Raw genomic sequence first — 27,757 nt, forward strand, 5'->3', positions numbered from 1 at the left:
ATCCCGATTTCTCCTCTACATCCTTTGATTCCCTTCGCTCTAAGTGCTATATCTAACTTTCCTGAAAACATACAATGTATTGGCCTCAACTATTTCCTGTGGTAACAAATTCCACAAGCTCACCACTCTCTGATGAAGAAATTACTCATCTCTGTCCTAAATGGTCTACCCCGTATCCTCAGACATCGACCTCTCGTTCTGTACACTCCCACCATCGGGAAAATCTTTCCCGCATCTACCCTGTCAAGTCCTGTTGGAATATTATAGGTTTCTATGAGATCCCCCATTCTTCTGAACTCCAGCGAATACAATCCTAACTGATTCAATCTCTTATACGTCAGTCCCACCATCCCAGGAATCAGTCTGGTAAACCTGCTCTGCACTCCCTCGAGAGCAAGAACATCCTTCCTCAGATAAGGAGACCAAAACTGCACACAATATTCCTGGTATGGCCAAACCCCTGTATAATGACAGCAAGACATTCCTGCTCCTGTACTCTAATCCGCTCGCAATGAAGGCTAGCATATCATTTGCCTTCTTTACCGCCTGCTGTAGCTGCACGTTTACCTTCAGTGACTTGTGTACAAGGATACCCAGATCTCGTTGCACATCTCCCTCCTAATCTATGACAATTCAGATAATAGCCTGCCTTCTCGTTTTGCTACCAAACTGGATAACCTCGCATTTCTCCAAATTATATTGTATCTGTCATTCATTTGCCCACTCACTCAACTTGTGCAAATCACACTGAAGGATCTCTGCAAGCTCCTCACAGCTCACCCTCCCACGCAACTTGTGTCATCTGCAAATTTGGAGATATTGCATTTTGTTCCCTCATCTAAATCGTTAGGTAACACAGTGGTTAGCACTGCGGTCTCACAGAGCTGAGGACCAGTGTTCAATCCTGGCCCCATGCCACTGTCCGTGTGGAGACACGTTCTCCAAGTGTCTGCGTGGGTGTCACCCCCATAACTCAAAGATGTTTACCTCTTTGCGCAATTTACGCGGGCAGGTTGTTTCCACTGGCGGGTGAAAGCAGAACTAGGGGGCATAGCCTCAAAATAAGGGGAAGTAGATTTAGGACTGAGTTTAGGAGGAACTTCTTCACCCAAAGGGTTGTGAATCTATGGAATTCCTTGCCCAGTGACGCAGTAGAGGCTCCTTCATTAAATGTTTTTAAGATAAAGATAGATAGTGTTTTGAAGAATAAAGGGATTAAGGGTAATGGTGTTCAGGCCGGAAGGTGGAGCTGAGTCCACAAAAGATCAGCCATGATCTCATTGAATGGTGGAGCAGGCTCGAGGGGGCCAGATGGCCTACTCCTACTCCTAGTTCTTATGTTCTTATGTAATTCACTAGGTTATGCCGTCTGCAGTCACACCAGGGAGTTCATACTGGGGAGAGGCCGTTCACCTGCTCTCAATGTGCGAAGGGATTTTGTAATTCATCGCACTTTCTGAGACCAACAGGTTTATAACTGATTACAGGGATTGGATTCTGCTGTTATTGTTTCTGTTGTAAATTACATCCAGGACTGCATTTTGTTTATTCTGTTGGTCAATGGGGATGGTCAGAGGGTTTCTTTCTGCTGGACTGGCCGATCTCATGGCTTCGTCGCTAATGGTCTGATTCTCTCTGAGCCTTCTTGTGAATATCTAGTTTTACATTTCACAAGGATCAAAGAGTGAAAGGGTTTTTGGAGCTTAGAAGATGTTTCATTACCATTTCTGTTTGGAAACCCCCAAAATCATGCCACATTGCCATGAAGATGGGCTGTGGTGGTTACATGGTTCGTTTGTTTAATTTATCTGGGTGCTTCTCACAGAAGAACATTATTAGGGTATGAGGGGCAAGTTGTCTGAGGTGCACTGGGAAACTACATTAAATAGTATGGTGGGAGACAGGCAATCGCTAATATTTAAGGAATTATTACAGATTTACACGGGGATCAGTTAGCTCAGTTGGCTGGTTGCTGGTTCGTGCTGAGTGACACCAACAGCACAGGTTAAATTCCTATACTGGCTGAGGTTAGCAATGGGCTGTGTCAGTATATATGCCCCACATGATCCTCCACCCACCCCTCTCCATCTCCCCCCCCATCAGCATCTCCTTCTATTCCTTTTTCCCTCATGTATGTATCTAGCTTTACGTTCAATGGATTCATGTTCGGACGCTGGGGATTGAGGGTGATTTAGAGATGTGGATCAGAAATTGGCTAGCTGAAAGAAGACAGAGGGTGGTGGTTGATGGGAAATGTTCAGAATGGAGTTCAGTTACAAGTGGCGTACCACAAGGATCTGTTCTGGGGCCGTTGCTGTTTGTCATTTTTATCAATGACCTAGAGGAGGGCGCAGAAGGGTGGGTGAATAAATTTGCAGACGACACTGAAGTCGGTGGTGTTGTCGACAGTGCGGAAGGATGGAGCAGGTTACAGAGGGACATAGATAAGCTGCAGAGCTGGGCTGAGAGGTGGCAAATGGAGTTTATTGTAGAGAAGTGTGAGGTGATTCACTTTGGAAGGAATAACAGGAATGCGGAATATTTGGCTAATGGTAAAGTTCTTGGAAGTGTGGATGAGCAGAGGGATCGAGGTGTCCATGTACATAGATCCCTGAAAGTTGCCACCCAGGTTGATAGGGTTGTGAAGAAGGCCTATGGAGTGTTAGCCTTTATTGGTAGAGGGATTGAGTTCCGGAGTCATGAGGTCATGTTGCAGCTGGACAAAACTCTGGTACGGCCGCATTTGGAGTATTGCGTACAGTTCTGGTCACCGCATTATAGGAAGGACGTGGAAGCTTTGGAGCGGGTGCAGAGGAGATTTACCAGGATGTTGCCTGGTATGGAGGGAAAATCTTATGAGGCAAGGCTGATGGACTTGAGGTTGTTTTCGTTAGAGAGAAGAAGGTTAAGAGGAGACTTAATAGAGGCATACAAAATGATCAGGGGGTTAGATAGGGCGGACAATGAGAGCCTTCTCCCGCGGATGGAAATGGCTAGCACGAGGGGACATAGCTTTAAACTGAGGGGTAATAGATATAGGACAGAGGTCAGAGGTAGGTTCTTTACGCAAAGAGTGGTGAGGCCGTGGAATGCCCTACCTGCAACAGTAGTGAACTCGCCAACATTGAGGGCATTTAAAAGTTTATTGGATAAACATATGGATGATAATAGCATAGGGTAGGTTAGATGGCTATTGTTTCGGTGCAACATCGTGGGTCGAAGGGCCTGTACTGTGCTGTATCGTTCTATGTTCTATGTTCTATGTTGTTCATCTCAACCACCCGCTGTGGTAACGAGTTCCACATTCTCACCACTCGCTGGGTAAAGAGGTGTCTATTGAAATTCCAATTGGATTATTGAATCCCTTCACAATCTGAAAGACTTCCATCAGGTCACCCATCAATCTTCTCTTTTCCAGAAGAAAGCAGCCCCAGCCTTTCCTGAGTGTTAAATGCTCTCAGTTCTGTATATTATGAACCTTTGTTGCACCTTATCCAGTGCCTCTATTTCCTTTTTCTAAATGGAGATCATCAATGTTGACAGAGCTCCCAGTGTTCAAATTGTTTAAAACAATGGCCGAGCGGCCTGCCCAATACGACGGGTTCCCACCGGCGCCATACACACCTGGTCGCTGCCGGCGAGAACAACGCAGGAATGCTGGGGAGACGGCGTGTGGGGGGGGGTTCCTGCACCAGGGGGGGGGCCTCAAATGGGGTCTGGCCCACAATCGGTGCCCACCAATCGGCGGGCCGGCCTCTCTGAAGGAGGACCTCCTTTCTTCCGCAGCCCCGCAAGATCCATCCGACATCTTCTTGCGGGGTGGCCTCGGGGGGATGACAAACACACATGCGCGGGTGACGGCAGTTATGCGGCGCGGCTGCGTCATTTACGCGCCGCTGCTTTTACGCGGCACCAATGCCCGGCATGCGCTGACGGCGTTGCTTTCGCGACACGACCCCTGAGTTTCTCGCGGCCCAGATCCTAGCCCATTATCGGGCCCTGAATCGCTCGAGATTGGGGTCGTTTTGCGCCTTCGTGAACCTCAACGCCGTTCACGACGGCGTGGGCACTTAGTCGCGGGTGCAGAGAATCGTGCCCCCTATATATGTGCTCCACTCTTTAGGAAAGATGTGAAGTTCTTGGAGAGGGTGTAGAGGACATTTACGAGAATGGCACCAGAGATGAGGGACTCCAGTTAGTTGGAGTGACTGAAGCAGCTGAATTTCTCTCCTGAGATCACAGCATCTGGAGGGTGGGGAATGGGGCCATTCAGCCCTTTGGGACGGTGTCGGCTCCCTGTGGAGGAAGCCAGTCTGTCCATTGCCCCGTTCTTTCCCCGAATCCCTGTGGGTTTATTTCTCTCAGTGCCTGTCCAATTTCCTATTGAAATCCTTCCATCATCTCTGCATCTCCTCCCTCATAGGCAGTAGGTTCCAGGTTGTTACCACTCCCTTTACATGTACACAAAGCTTCTAGAGCACAGAGGAGTCTATTTGGCCCATTTATCCCGTGCCAGCTCTTTGTACAGCGACCCATTTAATCCCAGAGTTCGACTATTTTGTTTTCTTTTTCAGAATGTACCAAATTCCCTTTTGGAAGTTGCAGTCCAATGAGATTCTGGCACCGTTTATGGACAGTGCATTCCAAATCACAACAACTCGCCGTGCTTTACAATAAATAATTGTGCCTATGGTGTGTCTGGAATTTCAGAGTATTGAAAATGGTGTCAATGACGTGGTTATTACACAAAATTAAGACTCAACCTTTATCAATAAATTGGTGAGGACACCGAGTGTAATATATCCTCGTTTGCAAACAATTAGAATAAATGTACATTTCTATAAAATCTCTCACTACCACTGGAGCTCCTAAAGTGTTTTAAAGCCAATGGAGTACTTTTGAAATATATTCACTGTTGTAATGTAGGAAACATTACATTACGCATGTGTCATCACATTTAGTTTTTAAATTGTTATTTTCATTATTAAAAATAAATTTAGAGTACCCAATTCATTTTTTCCAATTAAGGAACAATTTAGTGTGGCCAATCCACCCACCCTGCACATCTTTGGGTTGTGGGGGTGAAACCAACAAAACCACAGGACGAATGTGCAAACTCCACATGGCAGTGACCCAGGGTCGGGATCGAACCTGGGACCATGGCGCCATGAGGCAGCAGTGCTAACCATTGCGCCACCTTGCTGCCCATAAATTGTTATTTTCATAGTGTACTCACTGGCCTTAGTAATAAGGTCAAGAAGCCCTTTTATACCTCTAACATGTGCCTTTCTGCAGCCATTTCACCTTCTGTACCTTTTCTATATTAACTATGTATTGATTTCATCGCAAAAAACAATAATTACATTAATGATTATTCAGTAGTGAACATTGATTATCATTAATGAATTAGTGTATTAGGTAATTGTATTGTAAAGACTAGATCTTTATTTTCAAAAATAACATTATCAACCAAAATGGTTCCAGAAACTGCAGAGCTATCAAAATTTGTTTGAAAAATTAAATGACTATAATTTTGCAAAGTTACTTGATGTGGTGATAAGCTTGTAGATAATATTACATGTACTCAGCAGTGTGACCTCCCACCAGGTGTTGTCAGACATCAGTCAGGGAACATCAGGCTACCAGCAGAAGGTTGTAAAGCGTACATGAGGACAGTCGCACGTCAGTGTAGTTCCAAGAGAGTCTAATGTAACTGTGATAACTTAGTCTGTATAGCATTCTGATCATTACCTTACCACGTGTACATTAATAAATCATCATTCTGTCTAAGTCACCAGCAGTTCTGTAGAATCATTGCAAGACAAGATCACAGAACACAACACTAGACATCGAATTCTGCCAAGTGCATGTGGAATACGCAGTGGCGGAATGGTATTGTTACTGGGCTAGTAATCTAGAGACTCCGGTTAATGCTCTCGGGATCTGGGATCGAGTTTGCCGATGACAGACATTGAAATTGAAGTTCAATAAAAGCCTTGAATTAAAAGTCTAGTGTTGACACTGTCAATTGGGGGGGCCACAGTAGCACAGTGGTTAGCACAGTTACTTCACAGCTCCAGGGTCCCAGGTTCGATTCCTGGCTTGGTTCACTGCCTGTGCGGAGTTTGCACGTTCTCCCCGTTTCTGCATGGGTTTCCTCCGGATGCTCCGGTTTCCTCCCACAGTCCAAACATGCAGGTTAGGTGGATTGGTCAAGCTAAAGTTCCCTTTGTGTCCAAAAAGGTTGGGTGGGGTTACAGGGATTAGGGTGGGAGTGTGGGTTTAGGTAGGGTGCTATTTCCAAGGGCCGGCGCAGACTCGATGGGCTGAATGGGCTCCTTCTGCACTGTAAATTCTATGATTCTATAATTTTTGTAAAACCCCATCTGGTTCACTAATGTCCCTTAGGAAATCTGCACTCCTTCTGTGGCCTGGCCTACACGTGACTCCAGATCCACAGCAATGTTGTGGTTGATTTGTAAGTGCCCTCTGAAATAGACTCACAAGACACGCAGTTCAAGGGCAATTGGAATGAGCAGTAAATGCTGGCCCAACCAGTGACGCCCACCTCCCATGAATGAATAATTTTTAAGGCGGCTCATTGTTCAATCTGAAAACTAGTAAGAAACTGTCCCTTTGATTGGATTGGATTTATTGTCACGTGTACCGAGCACAGTGAAAAGTATTGTTCTGCGTACAGTCCAGACAGATCGTTCCATACATGAAAAAACAAAGTGCGGATCTTGGCAGTTTGCTCAGTTCACAAAAGAATTTAATGGCTTTGTAGACGCAGATTAACATTTTAATCACTGTACAAAACTTATCTACTTGTAATGGGTGCTCATATAGACAGACACAAACGATACGGTAACTGAATTAGAGGAAATGGCAGAGATTTAACTGAACCACCTTTTTAAAAAATTTGGCGTTCATGATGGAGAAACAGGAAAAGCCACTCAAGAAGATGAGGAAATCCAGGCTCAGTGCGGATTTGCTGTCACCCCTCCTTTCTTATACATGAACGGGATTTAGGCTGCAGAATGTTTCACACCAAAACACAGAGGGGTCAAATATAAGCAACACATAATTCTCAATTCACTTCCATTTAACTATATTTGACTTTGTTTAAAAGCTGTCTGCGGTCAATCTCAACAAAGTAAAAATCTTACAACACCAGGTTAAAGTCAAACGGGTTTGTTAAGAATCACTAGCTTTCGGAGCACAGCTCCTTCCTCAGGTGAAGAGGAAGGAGCTACACTCTGAAAACTAGTGATTCAAAACAATCCTGTTGAACTTTAACCTGGTGTTGTAAGACTTCTTACTAAGCCCACCCCAGTCCAACGGTGGCATCTCCACATCATAGCTGCAATCTCAACAAAGATTCATGGGATTTGTATTACCCAGTGACCCACGCTTCCTTGGTCACTCATGTTTGCAATTCAATGGTGCATATTTCAGAGATATTCAGAGTGAAGTCTCGAGAACTATTCAATTCAAAATGAAGTCATATATAACAAATACATATTCTGATGTTCAACATTGAATAATGAAACAAATATTGAGTAAAATTGGTGGAAATTTTCTGTCAGAAGATAAGAATGATGCATTAATAATTGAACAGAGAGCACTGTTCCATTAGATATTTGCTGAACAAATGCTAAAGTTCAATATAAGTTCTATATGTTATGGTCTTACAAGTTGAGACACAGGTTTTAAAGAAACAGTTGTCTTCATGTAATTAGTGACCTGGCTTCTCAGCCGAACCATTGAGAGCTGCAGCAAGACTGCAGTTGAACGTTGCACAGGGCCATTGGGTACTGTGCTGCCAGCTGTTTCTCTAGCATAGAGAATCACAATCAGCTATCATGTGAAAGGTGTCTGGTTCGAAACTTGCTAGAAGCATTAAATGCTTCTCATTTAGTCTGAGGAAAACTTTGCACAACATACGTTTGTCCCTGAATTAGTTGTATTCTCATTCACATACAATCAATCAACTATATTCGCGTCGTAATTCATTACATGCAATCAATCAATTTTCTTAGCATCCAGTTATCACATATATGGTTAAACTGGGTGTTGGCTTACCCGCCCCTAACTTCATTCAGAAGTCATTCAAAGCAAACACAAAGATATGCCCTGTCCACAGCTGGAGACCTTGATCTATTATGGATACATTGCATTCCTTGTTCTATGAAGCTGTTATCAGCAGCTATTGAGACACTCCCCATAAGTACCCACGCTTGGCTCTCATGAGGCAATTTACACAGTTTGTAATTTATTGTTCAGGAATGTGGCTAGTTCGGCTATTTTGTGTCTTTAGTATTGCTTTAATAGCTAACAGCCATTTTGTATCCTTTCTGATATTAACAAGCATTGTGTATACACTTTCTATTCCTACAAATTGCCTCTTATAAACAGGCATCTAAGCTATTGAGCACCTTTTGTCTCATCAGAACTATTCAAAAGTAATATAGGAGCACAAATGTAGTTACAGAGCCACCTATAATTTATATCATAGTCCAGTATCAGAAAATGTCCCCCAACAGGAAGTAATGAAAATGTTGCTTGAAATAAACAAGGTGGAGGAGAGTAATAAGTGACATGGCCTCTCAGCCTAACCATCAGAAGCTGCAGCAAGACACTGCAGTTGAACATAGCACAGGTTCATTGGCTGCTCCGCTGCTGCCTGTTTCTGTAGTGTAGTGGTTATCATGTTCATCTAACGCCGCGAAAGGTCCTTTGTGCAAAACTGGGCAGAAACATTGAAGACTTCTCGCTTAGTTTGAGGAAAATTTGCATAACACGCGTTTGTTTCTGCATGTCATCTGAATTCCATATATTAGATATATATTTGGTCTCATCTCGGCCTCAAACTTCATTCGGAGAAGTCGGAGGTAGTGAATATTGAAGAAGCAAAGATCAGAAAAAGATGATCCCATTTTGACACAGTTCGGACATTCGCAGTGTGTTCAATCCACAACAGAATTTAATGGATTTACGGATGTAGATTAACATTTTTTTTTTTAATAAATATTTTATTGAAAATTTTTGGTCAACCAACACAGTACATTGTGCATCCTTTACACAATATTATAACAACACAAATAACAATGACCTATTTTATAAACAAAAAATGAATAAATAACAAAAATGAAAACTAACCCTGATTGGCAACTGCCTTATCACAAGTAACACTCTCCAAAAATATAATTTAACAGTCCAATATATAATTATCTGTCGCAACGACCTATACATATTATACAGTATATATTAACAACCCTGAGAGTCCTTCTGGTTCCTCCTCCCCCCGCCCCCCCCCCCCGATCCTGGGCTGCTGCTGCTGCCTTCTTTTTTCCATTCCATCTATCTTTCTGCGAGGTATTCGACGAACGGTTGCCACCGCCTGGTGAACCCTTGAGCCGACCCCCTTAGAACGAACTTAATCCACTCTAGCTTTATAAACCCTGCCATGTCATTTATCCAGGTCTCCACCCCCGGGGGCTTGGCTTCTTTCCACATTAACAATATCCTGCGCCGGGCTACTAGGGACGCAAAGGCCAAAACATCGGCCTCTCTCGCCTCCTGCACTCCCGGCTCTTGTGCAACCCCAAATTTAGCCAACCCCCAGCTTGGTTCGACCCGGACCCCCACTACTTTTGAAAGCACCTTTGTCACCCCCATCCAAAACCCCTGTAGTGCCGGGCATGACCAAAACATATGGGTATGATTCGCTGGGCTTCTCGAGCACCTCGCACACCTATCCTCCACCCCAAAAAATTTACTGAGCCGTGCTCCAGTCCTATGCGCCCTGTGTAATACCTTAAACTGAATCAGGCTTAGCCTGGCACACGAGGACGACGAGTTTACCCTGCTTAGGGCATCTGCCCACAGCCCCTCCTCGATCTCTTCCCCCAGCTCTTCTTCCCATTTCCCTTTTAGTTCATCTACATAGTCTCCCCTTCGACCCTCATTTCCCTATATATATCTGACACCTTACCATCCCCCACCCATGTCTTTGAGATCACTCTGTCCTGCACCTCTTGTGTCGGGAGCTGCGGGAATTCCCTCACCTGTTGCCTCGCAAAAGCCCTCAGTTGCATATACCTGAATGCATTCCCTTGGGGCAACCCATATTTCTCGGTCAGCGCTCCCAGACTCGTGAACTTCCCATCCACAAACAGATCTTTCAGTTGCGTTATTCCTGCTCTTTGCCACATTCCATATCCCCCATCCATTCCCCCCGGGGCAAACCTATGGTTGTTTCTTATCGGGGACCCCCCCAAGGCGCCAGTCTTTCCCCTATGCCGTCTCCACTGTCCCCAAATCTTCAGTGTAGCCACCACCACCGGGCTTGTGGTGTAGTTCCTCGGTGAGAACGGCAATGGGGCTGTCACCATAGCCTGTAGGCTAGTCCCCCTACAGGACGCCCTCTCTAATCTCTTCCACGCCGCTCCCTCCTCCTCTCCCATCCACTTACTCACCATTGAAATATTAGCGGCCCAATAATACTCACTTAGGCTCGGTAGTGCCAGCAACCCCCTATCCCTGCTACGCTGTAAGAATCCCTTCCTCACTCTCGGGGTCTTCCCGGCCCAAACAAAACCCATGATGCTCTTTTCAATCCTTTTAAAAAAAGCCTTTGTGATCACCACCGGGAGGCACTGAAACACAAAGAGGAATCTCGGGAGGACCACCATCTTAACCGCCTGCACCCTCCCTGCCAGTGACAGGGATACCATATCCCATCTCTTGAAATCCTCCTCCATTTGTTCCACCAACCGCGTTAAATTTAACCTATGCAATGTGCCCCAATTCTTGGCGATCTGGATCCCCAGGTAACGAAAGTCCCTTGTTACCTTCCTCAACGGTAGGTCCTCTATTTCTCGACTCTGCTCCCCTGGATGCACCACAAACAACTCACTTTTCCCCATGTTCAATTTATACCCTGAAAAATCCCCAAACTCCCCAAGTATCCGCATTATTTCTGGCATCCCCTCCGCCGGGTCTGCCACGTATAGTAGCAAATTGTCCGCATACAAAGATACCCGGTGCTCTTCTCCTCCTCTAAGTACTCCCCTCCACTTCTTGGAACCCCTCAACGCTATCGCCAGGGGCTCAATCGCCAGTGCAAACAATAATGGGGACAGAGGGCATCCCTGCCTTGTCCCTCTATGGAGCCGAAAATATGCAGATCCCCGTCCATTCGTGACCACGCTCGCCATCGGGGCCCTATACAACAGCTGCACCCATCTAACATACCTCTCTCCAAAACCAAATCTCCTCAACACCTCCCACAAATAATCCCACTCCACTCTATCAAATGCTTTCTCGGCATCCATCGCCACTACTATCTCCGTTTCCCCCTCTGGTGGGGCCATCATCATTACCCCTAACAGCCTCCGTATATTCGTGTTCAGCTGTCTCCCCTTCACAAACCCAGTTTGGTCCTCGTGGACCACCCCCGGGACACATTCCTCTATTCTCATTGCCATTACCTTGGCCAGGATCTCGGCATCTACATTTAGGAGGGAAATAGGTCTATAGGACCCGCATTGTAGCGGGTCCTTTTCCTTCTTTAAGAGAAGCGATATCGTTGCTTCAGACATAGTCGGGGGCAGTTGTCCCCTTTCCTTTGCCTCATTAAAGGTCCTCGTCAATACCGGGGCGAGCAAGTCCACATATTTTCTATAGAATTCGACTGGGAATCCATCCGGTCCCAGGGCCTTTCCCGCCTGCATGCTCCTAATTCCTTTCACCACTTCTTCTACCTCGATCTGTGCTCCCAGTCCCACCCTTTCCTGCTCTTCCACCTTGGGAAATTCCAGCCAATCCAAGAAGCCCATCATTCTCTCCCTCCCATCCGGGGGTTGAGCTTCATATAATTTTTTATAAAATGTCTTGAACACTCCATTCACTCTCTCCGCTCCATCTCTCCTTCCTCATCCCTCACTCCCCCTATTTCCCTCGCTGCTCCCCTTTTCCTCAATTGGTGTGCCAGCAACCTGCTCGCCTTCTCCCCATATTCGTACTGTACACCCTGTGCCTTCCTCCATTGTGCCTCTGCAGTGCCCGTAGTCAGTAAGTCAAATTCTACATGTAGCCTTTGCCTTTCCCTGTACAGTCCCTCCTCCGGTGCTTCCGCATATTGTCTGTCCACCCTCAAAAGTTCTTGCAGCAACCGCTCCCGTTCCTTACTCTCCTGCTTCCCTTTATGTGCCCTTATTGATATCAGCTCCCCTCGAACCACCGCCTTTAGCGCCTCCCAGACCACTCCCACCTGGACCTCCCCATTATCATTGAGTTCCAAGTACTTTTCAATGCACCCCCTCTCCCTTAGACACATCCCCTCATCTGCCATTAGTCCCATGTCCATTCTCCAGGGTGGGCGCCCTCCTGTTTCCTCCCCTATCTCCAAGTCTACCCAGTGTGGAGCGTGATCCGAAATGGCGCTAGCCGTATACTCCGTTCCCCTCACCTTCGGGATCAACGCCCTTCCCAGCACAAAAAAGTCTATTCGCGAGTAGACTTTATGGACATAGGAGAAAAACGAGAACTCCTTACTCCTAGGTTTGCTAAATCTCCACGGGTCTACACCTCCCATCTGCTCCATAAAATCTTTAAGTACCTTGGCTGCTGCCGGCCTCCTTCCAGTCCTGGACTTCGACCTATCCAGCCCTGGTTCCAACACCGTATTAAAATCTCCCCCCATTATCAGCTTTCCCATCTCTAGGTCCGGAATGCGTCCTAGCATCCGCCTCATAAAATTGGCATCATCCCAGTTCGGGGCATATACGTTTACCAAACCCACCGTCTCCCCCTGTAGTTTGCCACTCACCATCACGTATCTGCCCCCGTTATCCGCCACTATAGTCTTTGCCTTGAACATTACCCGCTTCCCCACTAATATAGCCACCCCCCTGTTTTTCGCATCTAGCCCCGAATGGAACACCTGCCCCACCCATCCTTTGCGTAGCCTAACCTGGTCTATCAGTTTCAGGTGCGTTTCCTGTAACATAACCACATCTGCCTTAAGTTTCTTAAGGTGTGCGAGTACCCGTGCCCTCTTTATCGGCCCTTTCAGCCCTCTCACGTTCCACGTGATCAGCCGGGTTGGGGGGCTTCCTATCCCCCCCCTTGTCGATTAGCCATCCCCTTTTTCCAGCTCCTCACCCGGTTCCCACACAGCTGTATCTCCCCCAGGCGGTGCCCCCCCCCGCCCATCCCCTCCCATACCAGCTCCCCCCTCTCCCCAGCAGCAGCAACCCAGTAATTCCCCCCTCCCACCCCCCCCCCCCCGCTAGATACCCCGCTAGCGTAATTACTCCCCCCATGTTGCTCCCAGAAGTCAGCAAACTCTGGCCGACCTCGGCTTCCCCCTGTGACATCGGCTTGCACCGTGCGACGCCCCCTCCTTCCTGCTTCTCTATTCCCGCCATGATTATCATAGCGCGGGAACCAAGCCTGCGCTTCTCCCTTGGCCCCGCCCCCAATGGCCAACGCCCCATCTCCTCCACCTCCCCTCCTCCCCCCACCACCACCTGTGGAAGAGAGAAAAGTTACCACATCGCAGGATTAGTACATAAAACTCCTCTTTCCCCCCTTTTTAACCCCCCTCTTTGCCCCCCACATTCGCCCCACCACTTTGTTCAAACGTTCTTTTTAATAACCCGCTCATTCCAGTTTTTCTTCCACAATAAAAGTCCACGCTTCATCCGCCGTCTCAAAGTAGTGGTGCCTCCCTCGATATGTGACCCACAGTCTTGCCGGTTGCAGCATTCCAAATTTTATCTTCTTTTTATGAAGCACCGCCTTGGCCCGATTAAAGCTCGCCCTCCTTCTCGCCACCTCTGCACTCCAGTCTTGAGAAACGCGGATCACCGCGTTCTCCCATTTACTGCTCCGAGTTTTCTTTGCCCATCTAAGGACCATTTCTCTATCCTTAAAATGGAGGAATCTCACCACTATGGCTCTGGGAATTTCTCCTGCTCTCGGTCCTCGCGCCATCACTCGGTATGCTCCCTCCACCTCCAACGGACCCGCCGGGGCCTCCGCTGCCATTAACGAGTGCAGCATCGTGCTCACATATGCCCCGACGTCCGCTCCCTCCGCACCTTCAGGAAGACCAAGAATCCTCAGGTTGTTCCTCCTTGCGTTGTTCTCCAGTGCCTCCAACCTTTCCACACATCGTTTCTGATGTGCCTCATGCGTCTCCGTCTTCACCACCAGGCCCTGTATGTCGTCCTCATTCTCGGCTGCCTTTGCCTTCACGACCCGAAGCTCCCGCTCCTGGGTCTTTTGTTCCTCCTTTAGCCCTTCGATCGCCTGTAGTATCCGGGCCAACAGCTCTTTCTTCATTTCCTTTTTGAGCTCTTCCACACAGCATTTCGAGAGCTCTTGTTGTTCAGGGCCCCATGTTAAACTGCCACCTTCCGACACCATCTTGGTTTTTGCTTGCCTTCCTTGCCGCTGTTCTAAAGGATCCACTGCAATCCGGCCACTTTCTCCTCCTTTTTTCATCCGTATCCAGGGGGGATTCCCTTCTGGTTTACCGCACAGTGTTTTTAGCCGTCAAAATTGCCGTTGGGGCTCCTATCAAGAGCCCAAAAGTCCGTTTCACCGGGAGCTGCCGAAACGTGCGACTCAGCTGGTCATCGCCGCACCCGGAACGTAGATTAACATTTTTAATCACCATCTGAAAAATATCTAATGGTAATGTATGCTCATACAGACAGAGACAAACGATACTGTAACTGAATTAGAGGAAATAGCAGAGATTTAACTGAACCACCTTTTTGAAAATTGGGCTTTGTGGTAGAGAAACAGGAAAAGCCATTCAGAGAGATGAGGAAATCCAGGCTCAGTGCAGATTTGCTGTCAACTCTCCTTTCATTAACATGAATGGGATTTAGGCTGCAGAATGTTTCATACCCAGAACAAAGGGTCAAATATAATAAACTTTTCTTTCTTTAGTCTCCTAACTGTGAAGATATTTGATTGTGTTTAAAAACTGACGTGGCCAATCTCAAATGAACTCGACAGAACTGGTAGCATAGTGGTTAGCACGGTAGCAAAGTGGTTAGCACAATTGCTTCACAGCTCCAGGGTCCCAGTTTCGATTCCCGGCTTGTGACACTGTCTGTGCGGAGTCTGCACATTCTCCCCGTGTCTGCGTGGGTTTCCTCCGGGTGCTCCGGTTTCCTCCCACAATCCAAAGACATGCAGGTTAGGTGGATTGGCCATGATAAATTGCCCTTAGTGTCCAAAATTGCCCTGAGTGTTGGGTGGGGTTATTGGGTTATGGGGATAGGGTGGAGGTGTGGGCTTGGGTAGGGTTCTCTTTCAAAGAGCCAGTGCAGACTCGATGGGCCGAATGGTCTCCTTCTGCACTGTAAATTCTATGATTCTATGAACTTGTATTACCCAGTGATTCGATTTATTTTCTTTGTCAGTCATGTTTGCAATTCAATGTTGTATATTTCAGAGAGTCTCAATTTCAGATGAGGACATAAATATCAAATAATATCAAGTTTTGAGTAATGGAACAAATACTGAGTAAAATTGTTTGATGTTTTTCGAAGGAACATAAGAATGATGTTATTACTGAATGAGAGGAAATCATTTCACCCTGAGATATTTGCTGGACGAACATTTCTACATTTCAGAATTCATTTGAAATCTAATAAAGTAAACTACTTCAGCAAAGTGATCTCTAGAGGGCTTTGTTAAGCTTCACAAATCCTTTCCCTCTCTAATAGACAGACTCTGTAAACAGGATGTAGATCAAATTAATTGGATTCTGTTATCAACTCAGAAATAATGACAAGATACACTTTTGTAAATTCAATATGAAACCAATTGCATGAATACATAATGTTTATATCGTAAACGACACCATCTTCAGGTCCAAATCTTCTGGTCATTGGACCAGGGGAACGTTCTCATTAAATCAAACTGAGCAAGGATTCTGCAGAAACTCCTTTTTCAAAAGCAAATTGGAATAGAGAATCCTCAAGATCACAGAAAGAGAAACGGACATTGAGATTAATCGGTTTGCTCTTTTCAATGTCTGTATTTTTGTTAGAGTTTTATCACGTTTCCAGACAAGACAACACATTTTCCAAACACCAGTCCAATGGGCTCATTGGCAGTCAGCTGTTTTTCAGTGTACTGGTTAACACATTCCCCTCACACACCAAATGTCCCTTATTCGAAACTTTATTGACGTTACTCATCTAAGTTTGCAGATGAGTTGTATCCTTGCTATTTGTTGTTCAATAGTTAAGCGAATGCATTATCTTACACCCGCAAAGTTCCGAATGATATCCTGCAAAATACTCTGTGATGAAGACTGGCAGGAATCGCAGTCAGAGAGTTCACACGTGTTAAGTCTGAATGGTTTTCTAATGTGCTGTGATATTTGATGATTCTAATATCAGATCAACTTCTCCGCCACATGTCTAAGTTTTCAGTTGAATAGTACTCTGACAATAGAAGGTTCCTCAGTGCAATAAGGACGCACAGTTTACTATTCCCGGTCAGTGCGCTAAGCGCTGTTCCCCGTTTCTGCAGTGTAGTGATTATCATGTTTGCTTTACAGCATAAAGGCCCTCGGTTTAAAACCGCACAGACACATTGTCAAAACCCACATTCATTTCCGTGTGTGGAAAAGTTACATGATTGACATTTTCTTTATTCATTTACACCCATCCCGAATTGCCCTTGAATTGATGCTGAGTTAATCTGCCGCGTGGAACCCCGGTCCCCAGAGCTCCAGCCTGGTTCTCTGCTTCACTGGTCTAGAGACAATTACATTATTCAACCACCAGCCACTCCCCCAGTGAATCCACTATCCAATATTACCTGAATATAATAACTTTCAAGCATGTGTCATTCGCTCTGACATGTACCTCAAAATGCAATTAGGAGAAGCAGAAGTGTTGAAAATTGCCGGCACACTGAGCAGGGACATCGATGCTCCTATTTTGACTCGGCACAAATATTAACAGTTCCTTCAATGGGGACAAATGCAGGTCAGAGGCTGGGAATCCTGCAGCGAGTAGCTCACTCCTAACTCCACAAAACCTGTCCATCATCTACAAGGCACAAGTCAGGAGTGTGATGGAATACTCTCCACTTGTCTGGATGGGTGCAGGAATTCACCAAAGGCACCTGAGACAGCGCCTTCCAAACCCAAGACCCTGACACCCTGAAAGTTCCCTTCCCAGCCACTCCCCATCCTGACCATTTTCACAGTAACTTCATTGCATTGTTAATATAAGATTACTTGTGACAATAATTAAGATTATTGTTACTTGGAAATATATCGGCTGTGCCTTCACTGTCGCTGGGAAATAATCCTGGAACTCCCTCCCTAACAGCACTGTGGGTGTACCTAAACCAATGGACTGCAGAGGTTCAAGAAGCAGCTCACCACCACCTTCTCAATAGGGAATAGTCCTGGGCAATAAATGCTGGAGCGGCCAGCGATGCTCACATCCCCGAATGGATAGAATGAAACAGACAGAGAGCTGCCTGAATCCACCACCATGGAGTCACCTGGATTAGTGATTGGAGATAAGGGAATGTCCACTCACATAGTCAAGCTTTTCGAAATGTATCGATTTTCTCGGGAACGTATTGATTCCCTGCAGCGTGAGCTCAGCTTCTCAAAGCAAACGCAATGTGAACCAATCCCGCCGTCTGCACTGAAAGAAATGAACAAAACGTGTTGCTTGGACAATAAGAAACAACATCAGAGGGCTCGCCCGGGATTTGAACCCGGGACCTCTCACATTTTCGTACAGCACAAACCACGAGCGAGAATCTTACCACTAGACAAACGAGCCGGTAAGAAGCATCTGATTGAACCAAAAGATACCTTCATTGTCATCCGCAGCCAATCATATCTGCGGAAAATGCTGGGAAAACTCAGGAAGTCAGGCAGCATTTGTGGACAGGGAAACAAAATTCATCTTTCACCTCCGTGACCTTTCATAGAAACCGGGAAAGGTTAGAAATGTAGAAAATTTTCTGACAGGGTGCAAGTCAGGAGAGATTAAATGAAAAAATGCCTTGGGTCCCTGGCCACAGGCTGAGGTTAGCATCGAATCAGAGAATAATTACACCACAGAATGAGGCCATTCGGGCTGCCGTGTCTGTGCCAGCTCTCTGTCACAGCAATGGAAGAAACAAAGAAACAAAAGATGTGTCTGGAGGAGCTGTCAATGGCAGATTGATCAACAACTGTCGCCCGGACACAAAGATCAAGTGGAAACAAGATTCAAACCCAAATCTGCGATGTAAGGGCACACAGAATGGGGGCCGCATTTACAGTGTGAGACTGTTGAACACACTCTGACTGTGAAAGCTGTATTGAGCCCAGTGGAAAGAGGCGCTGCTGTTCCTCGAGTGTTTGTTGAGCTTCTTTCGAACTCTGCACATGTGCTGCATCATTCTAGAAAACAGAATATTCAGTATCACAGAATCTTATTTCGTATCTTTGCATGATGGGAATGTGGAATTCGAAACACAAACAGGTCAGACAGCTTATTGAATAGTAAGAAGTCTGACACCAGGTTAAAGTCCGAAAGGTTTGTTTTGAATCAAGATGATGCAAGATGATACTTTGAATGCAAGTCTTTGTATCATTGACTGTGTCTATATATATGATGTGGAAATGCCGGCGTTGGACTGGGGTGAACACAGTAAGAAGTCTTACAACACCAGGTTAAAGTCCAACATGTTTGTTTCAAACACTAGCTTTCGGAGCACTGCTCCTTCCTCAGGTGAATGGAGGAAGGAGCCTGAGGAAGGAGCAGTGCTCCGAAAGCTAGTATTTGAAACAAACATGTTGGACTTTAACCTGGTGTTGTAAGCCTTCTTTCCATATATATGGTTGTGGAACCCACCTCTTTACACACCCAATGAAGGAGCAGTGCTCCGAAAGCTAGTGATTCGAAACAAACCTGTTGGACTTTAACCTGGTGTTGTCAGACTTCTTACTGTGCTCACCCCAGTCCAACGCCGGCATCTCCACATCTTATTGAATGGCTGAGCAGCCTGAAGGGGCCGAATGGCCAACTTCTGCTTCTATTTCATCTGTTCCTATATTTGGAAACAGAGAGGGACCATTGACTGAGTCAGAACCTTAAGGTGAATATTATGTCGGGTATTTGATCAGGACGAAACATGTGACCATGTCGCCCTCTGGTGGACATGATCGGAACTTTACACCGTTCGGACATTTGATGAAAACAGAAAATGACGCCCACGACACCAGTTGAACGGACAGGAAATAAAAGTTAGTTTTATCGGTGTGGTTTGTTGTTCATTGTGCAGCTCAGGGCGGGAAATACCTGCAGACAGAAAAGAGCTGGGAATTTCCAAACTTAAATTCATTCATTTGTTGTTTTATATCCTGGTAAGTATTGTCCAAGCCTGGCCATTCACCAACTGCATTCCCCCACAAACAGACGCTGGACACGATCCCAGAACTGCAAGCTCCTTCTTTCTGTTTTTCGGGAATGACCTTCCACGCAGGTAGCTGCATTGCTGTATTTTACACTGCCGCCAATTTCAACCCCGACTCCGATCCAATCCGCCAGGGCGACCCTGACAGAATTTCCCCGAGAGTTTTGAAGCACTTTGGGATAAACAGTCTATGTCACGTGTGGACCAGATGTAACGATGGCCCTGTGGGCCAGTGCCGCAATGGATAACGCGCCTGACTCTAGATCAGGAGATTTGGGATTCGATTCCTGGCTGGCTTGTGGTAAAATATTCGGGATCAGTTTGCAAAGTCCATGAAAAGATGCTGATTCAATAACTTTAACCCAATTCAGTTCATCAGGAGGTGAATTTCTCTCCGCAGGATTCCCAGCCGGTCTTTCAGTGTTAATCAATTTAATATATTAACAGAGAGATTCCCAGCCTCTGACCTGCATTAATCGCCATTGAACGAACTGTTAATATTTGTCCGAGTCAAAATAGGACCATCTATGTTCCTGCTCAGTGTGCCGGCAATTTTCAGCACTTCTGCTTCTCCTGAATACATTTCCGGCATATATGGGAGCAAATGACATTTGCTTTGTAAGATATTATATTCAGGTAATAATCGGTAGCGGATTCACTGGGGGTGTGGTTGGTGTTGAGTTGTGTTATTGCGGATTCACTGGGGGAGTGGTTGGTGTTGAGTTGTGTTATTGCGGATTCACTGGGGGAGTGGTTGGTGTTGAGTTGTGTTATTGCGGATTCACTGGGGGAGTGGTTGGTGTTGAGCTGTGTTATTGCGGATTCACTGGGGGAGTGGCTGGTGTTGAGCTGTGTTATTGCGGATTCACTGGGGGAGTGGTTGGTGTTGAGCTGTGTTATTGCGGATTCACTGGGGGAGTGGTTGGTGTTGAGTTGTGTTATTGCGGATTCACTGGGGGAGTGGTTGGTGTTGAGTTGTGTTATTGTCACTAAACTGGCAATGCAGAGAATCAGGCTGAAGCTCTGGGGACCGGGGTTCCACGCGGCAGATTTACTCAGTTCAAGGGTTATTCGGGATGAGTAACAATGGAAATGTCAATTATGCAACTTTTCCTACACACTTAAACGAATGGGCCTCGACAATGTTTTTACGCGGTTTCCAATCCAGGGTTTTTTGAGTGTAAAGTAACCATGACAACCACCACACAAACAGGCACCGAGTTTGGTCCCTGACCGAGAACAGGAAACCTGCATTCTTGTTACACTGAAGAACCTTCTTTTGAGGGAGTCCAATTCGGCTCAAAACTTAGACAAGCGGCAGATAAATTGATTTAACATTATTACTAGAATCAGAAAATGTCGCAGCACATTAGAAAACCATTCACACTTAACACGTGTGAACTCTCTGACCGATTCCTCCCAGTCCCCATAATGGTGGATTTTGTAGGATATCATTTGAAACCGGTGTAAGGTAACGGATTCGCTTAATGAGTAAACAGAAAACTCATCGCCAAATGAGGAACGTCCATAATGTTTCTGCCCGGTTTCGAACCGGGGACCTTTCGCGTGTGAGGCGAACGTGATAACCACTACACTACAGAAACAACTGACTGATAGTCGCTCCAATGGCCCTGTGTAGAAAGGTCACGCTCTTCTGTCACTCAGTTACACTTTGGAGCCTTTGTTTTTTTAGAATTCGGCTGTCCTCATTGGGAATGCTGCAGAGAGACTAATAAATCAATGTAACCATCAAATGGCAAAACGCAATAAGTGGCACTTCGATCACCTCGACCAGCTTTTCAAATGAACAATCTTTTGATTAATCTCAATGTTTTTCTCTGTTTCAATGGTCTTGGGTTTTCTCCATTTCAGCTGATCGTCCAATTCGCTTTTGAAAAAGGAATTTCTGTCGAATCCATGCCCAGTTTGACTTAATGATCAAGTTTCACTGGACCAGGAGATGTGAACACGGAAATTACGTAGTTTACAATATAAACAACATGTAATCATGCAATTGATTTCATACCGAATTTATGAAGGTGTTTTTTCCTGATCAAGCATCTCTTAATTATTTCTGAGTTGATATACGGAATCTAATTATATTTGATCTACAGCCTGTTCACAGTCTGTCTATTAGAGAGGGAATGGTTTTTAGAACTTCACAAAGCCCTGTTGAGATCACTTTGCTTAAGTAGTCCACTTTATTTGGTTTCAAATGAATTTTCAAATGGAGAAGCATTCTCAGGGTGGAATGATTTCTGCTCATTCAGTAATAACATCATTCTCATGTTGCTTCTAAAAATGTCAATCAATTTACTCAGCATCTGTTCCGTTACTCAAAACTTAATCTTATCTGACATTTATGTCCTCATTTGAAAGTGAGACTCTGAAATATACAACATTGATTTGCAAACATGACTGACAAAGAAAATAATTCGAGTCACTGGGAAATACAAACCCCATTGTGCTCATGTGAGATTGAGCACAGTCAGCATGGAAATGAAATGGGATAGTTTTACAGGTAGAGATTTGAGAATGATATTTTTATTATATTTGATTCCTTTTTGTTCTGTGTGTGAGACATTCTGGCACCTTCATCCCGTTCGTGTTGAAGAAAGAGGGACGCCACAGGATCTGTACCGAGCCTCGTTTTTCTCATCTCCCCGAGTGGTTTTTCCTATTTCGCTATCATGAAGACAGATTTTTAAAAAGATGGCTCTATTAAATCTCTGCCATTTCCTCTAATTCAGTCACAGAATCGCTTGTTTCATTCAGTGATTAAACCTGCATCTGTAAACCAATTCAACTCTGTTGTGGATTGAACGAACCGCTAATATGCGAACTTTGCCAAAATGCGGACATATTTTCCATCTCATTGCTTCAGGACAATTCAGCATTTCTGATTTTGCTGAATGCATTTTGAGGCCGAGATAAAAGTAAATAGAATTGGCTGCAGCACCCGAGATTCCGATAACACCCAGCAACACACTTAAATTATTCTAACTTGTCTCACGTTTAATGGGAAAGATTTGATAATGTTTCTTTTTTTTTAAATAATATTTTATTGAAAATTTTTGGTCAACCAACACAGTACATTGTGCATCCTTTACACAACATTATAACAATACAGATAATAATGATCTTTTTTATTTAAACAAGAACAAAAGAAAACAACAACAAATAAATAAATATTAAATAACAAAAATAAAAACTAGCCCTAATTGGCAACTGCCTTGTCTCAGGCCACCCCCCCCCCCCACCCCCCACCCCCAAGTCCTGGGCTGCTGCTGCTGCCTTCTTTTTTCCCCCATCTATCTTTCCGCAAGATATTCGACGAACGGTTGCCACCGCCTGGTAAACCCTTGAGCCGACCCCCTTAGGACGAACTTAATCCGCTCTAACTTTATGAACCCCGCCATATCATTTATCCAGGTCTCCACCCCCGGGGGCTTGGCTTCTTTCCACATTAGCAATATCCTGCGCCGGGCTACTAGGGACGCAAAGGCCAAAACATCGGCCTCTCTCGCCTCCTGCACTCCCGGCTCTTGTGTAACCCCAAATATAGCCAACCCCCAGCTTGGTTCGACCCGGACTCCTACTACTTTCGAAAGCACCTTTGTCACCCCCATCCAAAACCCCTGTAGTGCCGGGCATGACCAAAACATATGGGTATGATTCGCTGGGCTTCTCGAGCACCTCGCACACCTATCCTCCACCCCAAAAAATTTACTGAGCCGTGTTCCAGTCATATGTGCCCTGTGTAATACCTTAAACTGAATCAGGCTTAGCCTGGCGCACGAGGACGACGAGTTTACCCTGTTTAGGGCATCTGCCCACAGCCCCTCCTCGATCTCCTCCCCTAGCTCTTCTTCCCATTTCCCTTTTAGTTCGTCCACCATAGTCTCCCCTTCATCCCTCATTTCCCTATATATATCCGACACCTTACCGTCCCCCACCCATTTCTTTGAGATGACTCTGTCCTGCACCTCTTGTGTCGGGAGCTGCGGGAATTCCCTCACCTGTTGCCTCGCAAAAGCCCTCAATTGCATGTACCTGAATGCATTCCCTTGGGGCAACCCATATTTCTCAGTCAGCGCTCCCAGACTCGCGAACTTCCCATCCACAAATAGATCTTTCAATTGCGTTATACCTGCTCTTTGCCACATTCCATATCCCCCATCCATTCCCCCCGGGGCAAACCTATGGTTGTTTCTTATCGGGGACCCCCCCAGTGCTCCGGTCTTTCCCCTATGTCGTCTCCACTGTCCCCAAATCTTCAGTGTAGCTACCACCACCGGACTCGTGGTATAGTTCCTTGGTGAGAACGGCAATGGGGCTGTCACCATAGCCTGCAGGCTGGTCCCCCTACAGGACGCCCTCTCTAATCTCTTCCACGCCGCTCCTTCCTCCTCTCCCATCCACTTACTCACCATTGAAATATTAGCGGCCCAATAATACTCACTTAGGCTCGGTAGTGCCAGCCCCCCCCCCCCCTATCCCTACTACGCTGTAAGAATCCCTTCCTCACTCTCGGAGTCTTCCCGGCCCAAACAAAACCCATGATACTCTTTTCTATCCTTTTGAAAAAAGCCTTCGTGATCACCACCGGGAGGCACTGAAACACAAAGAGGAATCTCGGGAGGACCACCATCTTAACCGCCTGCACCCTCCCTGCCATTGACAATGCTACCATATCCCATCTCTTGAAATCTTCCTCCATCTGTTCCACCAACCGCGTCAAATTTAGCCTGTGCAATGTGCCCCAATTCTTAGCTATCTGGATCCCCAGGTAACGAAAGTCTCTTGTTACCTTCCTCAACGGTAGGTCTTCTATTTCTCTACTCTGCTCCCCTGGATGCACCACAAACAGCTCACTCTTCCCCATGTCCAATTTATACCCTGAAAAATCCCCAAACTCCCCAAGTATCCGCATTATTTCTGGCATCCCCTCCGCTGGATCCGCCACATATAGTAGCAGATCATCCGCATATAAAGATACCCGGTGTTCTTCTCCTCCCCTAAGTATTCCCCTCCATCTCTTGGAACCTCTCAGCGCTATCGCCAGGGGCTCAATCGCCAGTGCAAACAGTAATGGGGACAGAGGACATCCCTGCCTTGTCCCTCTATGGAGCCGAAAATATGCCGATCCCCGTCCATTCGTGACCACACTCGCCACTGGGGCCCTATACAACAGCTGCACCCATCTAACATACCCCTCTCCAAACCCAAATCTCCTCAACACCTCCCACAGATAATCCCATTCCACTCTATCAAATGCTTTCTCGGCATCCATCGCCACTACTATCTCCATTTCACCCTCTGGTGGGGCCATCATCATTACCCCTAACAGCCTCCGTATATTCGTGTTCAGCTGTCTCCCCTTCACAAACCCAGTTTGGCCCTCATGAACCACCCCCGGGACACATTCCTCTATTCTCATTGCCATTACCTTGGCCAGGACCTTGGCATCCACATTGAGGAGGGAAATTGGTCTGTAGGACCCGCATTGTAGCGGATCCTTTTCCTTCTTTAAGAGAAGCGATATCGTTGCTTCTGACATAGTCGGGGGCAGTTGTCCCCTTTCCTTTGCCTCGTTAAAGGTCCTCGTCAGTAGCGGGGCGAGCAAGTCCAAATATTTTCTGTAAAATTCAACTGGGAATCCGTCCGGTCCCGGGGCCTTTCCCGTCTGCATGTTCCTAATTCCTTTCACCACTTCTTCTACCGTGATCTGTGCTCCCAGTCCCACCCTTTCCTGCTCTTCCACCTTGGGAATTTCCAGCCGATCCAAAAAATCCATCATTCTCTCCCTCCCATCCGGGGGTTGAGCTTCATACATTTTTTTATAAAATGTCTTGAACACTTCGTTCACTCTCTCCGCTCCCCGCTCCGTCTCTCCTTCCTCGTCCCTCACCCCCCCTATTTCCCTCGCTGCTCCCCTTTTCCTCAATTGGTGTGCCAGCAATCTGCTCGCCTTCTCTCCATATTCATACTGTACACCCTGCACCTTCCTCCATTGTGCCTCTGCAGTGCCTGTAGTCAGCAAGTCAAATTCCGCATGCAGCCTTTGCCTTTCCCTGTACAGTCCCTCCTCCGGTGCTTCCGCATATTGTCTATCCACCCTCAAAAGTTCTTGCAGCAACCGCTCCCGTTCCTTACTCTCCTGCTTCCCTTTATGTGTCCTTATTGATATCAGCTCCCCCCTAACCACCGCCTTCAACGCCTCCCAGACCACTCCCACCTGAACCTCCCCATTGTCATTGAGTTCCAAGTACTTTTCAATGCATCCCCTCACCCTTAGGCACACCCCCTCATCCGCCATTAGTCCCATGTCCATTCTCCAGGGTGGACGCCCTCTTGTTTCCTCCCCTATCTCCAAGACTACCCAGTGTGGGGCATGATCCGAAATGGCTATAGCCGTATATTCCGTTCCCCTCACCCTCGGGATCAATGCCCTACCCAACACAAAAAAGTCTATGCGTGAATAGACTTTATGGACATAGGAGAAAAACGAGAACTCCTTACTCCTAGGTCTACTGAATCTCCACGGGTCCACCCCTCCCATCTGCTCCATAAAATCCTTAAGCACCTTGGCTGCTGCCGGCCTCCTACCAGTCCTGGACTTCGACCTATCCAGCCTTGGTTCCAACACCGTGTTAAAGTCTCCCCCCATTATCAGCTTTCCGGTCTCTAGGTCTGGGATGCGTCCTAGCATTCGCCTCATAAAGTTGGCATCGTCCCAGTTCGGGGCATACACGTTTACCAAAACCACCATCTCTCCCTGTAATTTGCCACTCACCATCACGTATCTGCCCCCGTTATCCGCCACTATAGTCTTCGCCTCGAACATTACCCGCTTCCCCACTAATATAGCCACCCCCCTGTTTTTCGCATCCAGCCCCGAATGGAACACTTGCCCCACCCATCCTTTGCGCAACCTAACCTGATCTATCAGTTTCAGGTGCGTTTCCTGTAGCATAACCACATCTGCTTTAAGTTTCTTAAGGTGTGCGAGTACTCGTGCCCTCTTTATCAGCCCGTTAAGCCCCCTCACGTTCCACGTGATCAGCCGAGTTGGGGGGCTTCCCACCTCCCCCCCTTGCCGGTTAGCCATCATCTTTTTCCAGCTTCTCACCCAGTTCCCACGCAGGTGTATCTCTCCCAGACGGTGCCCCCCCGCCCATCCTTTCCCGTACCCACTCCCCCCTTTCCCCAGCAGCAGCAACCCAGTAATTCCCCCCTCCCCCCCCCTGCTAGACCCCCCGCTAGCGTAATTACTCCCCCCATGTTGCTCCCAGAAGTCAGCAAACTCTGGCTGACCTCGGCTTCCCCCGTGATCACGGCTCGCACCGTGCGACGCCCCCTCCTTCCTGCTTCTCTATTCCCGCCATAATTATCATAGCGCGGGAACCAAGCCCGCGCCTCTCCCTCGGCCCCGCCTCCCATGGCCAACGCCCCATCTCCTCTCCCTCCCCACCTCCCCCCATCACCACCTGTGGGAGAAAGAAAAGTTACCATACCGCAGGATTAAAACATAAAACCCCTCTTCGCCCCCCCCCCCCCATTCGCCCCACCACTTTGTCCAAACGTTCATTTTCATAATCCAATCATTCCAATTTTTCTTCTACAATAAAAGTCCACGCTTCATCCGCCGTTTCAAAGTAGTGGTGCCTCCCTTGATATGTGACCCACAGTCTTGCCGGTTGCAGCATTCCAAATTTTATCTTCTTTTTGTGAAGTACCGCTTTGGCCCGATTAAAGCTCGCCCTCCTTCTCGCCACCTCCGCACTCCAATCTTGATAAACGCGGATCACCGCGTTCTCCCATTTACTACACCGAGTTTTCTTCGCCCATCTAAGGACCATTTCTCTATCCTTAAAACGGAGGAATCTCACCACTATGGCTCTGGGAGTTTCTCCTGCTCTCGATCCTCGCACCATAACTCGGTATGCTCCCTCCACCTCCAACGGACCCGTCGGGGCCTCCGCTCCCATTAACGAGTGCAGCATCGTGCTCACATATGCCCCGACGTCCGCCCCCTCCACACCTTCAGGAAGGCCAAGAATCCTCAAGTTGTTCCTCCTTGCGTTGTTTTCCAGTGCCTCCAACCTCTCCACAGATCGTTTCTGGTGTGCCTCCTGTATCTCCGACTTCACCACCAGGCCCTGTATATCGTTCTCATTTTCTGCTGCTTTCGCCTTCACGACCCGAAGCTCCTGCTCCTGGGTCTTTTGTTCCTCTTTCAGCCCTTCAATCGCCTGTAATATCGGGGCCAACAACTCTTTCTTCA

The 27,757-nt window shown here is 46.8% G+C and overlaps 1 protein-coding gene and 1 non-coding gene across 2 annotated transcripts in view; both read right to left on the reverse strand.

The window, feature by feature from the left end:
• Nucleotides 1-27,757, reverse strand: part of LOC140421474 (uncharacterized) — a 366,287-nt gene that overhangs the window by 37,533 nt on the left and 300,997 nt on the right. The window lies entirely within an intron of this gene.
• trnav-cac (transfer RNA valine (anticodon CAC)) lies at nt 21,002-21,074 on the reverse strand. The gene has a single exon. It is a non-coding gene; the product is annotated as a tRNA-Val (tRNA).

This window comes from Scyliorhinus torazame, chromosome 5, assembly GCF_047496885.1.
Source record: "Scyliorhinus torazame isolate Kashiwa2021f chromosome 5, sScyTor2.1, whole genome shotgun sequence".
In the NCBI taxonomy this organism is placed as follows: domain Eukaryota; kingdom Metazoa; phylum Chordata; class Chondrichthyes; order Carcharhiniformes; family Scyliorhinidae; genus Scyliorhinus; species Scyliorhinus torazame.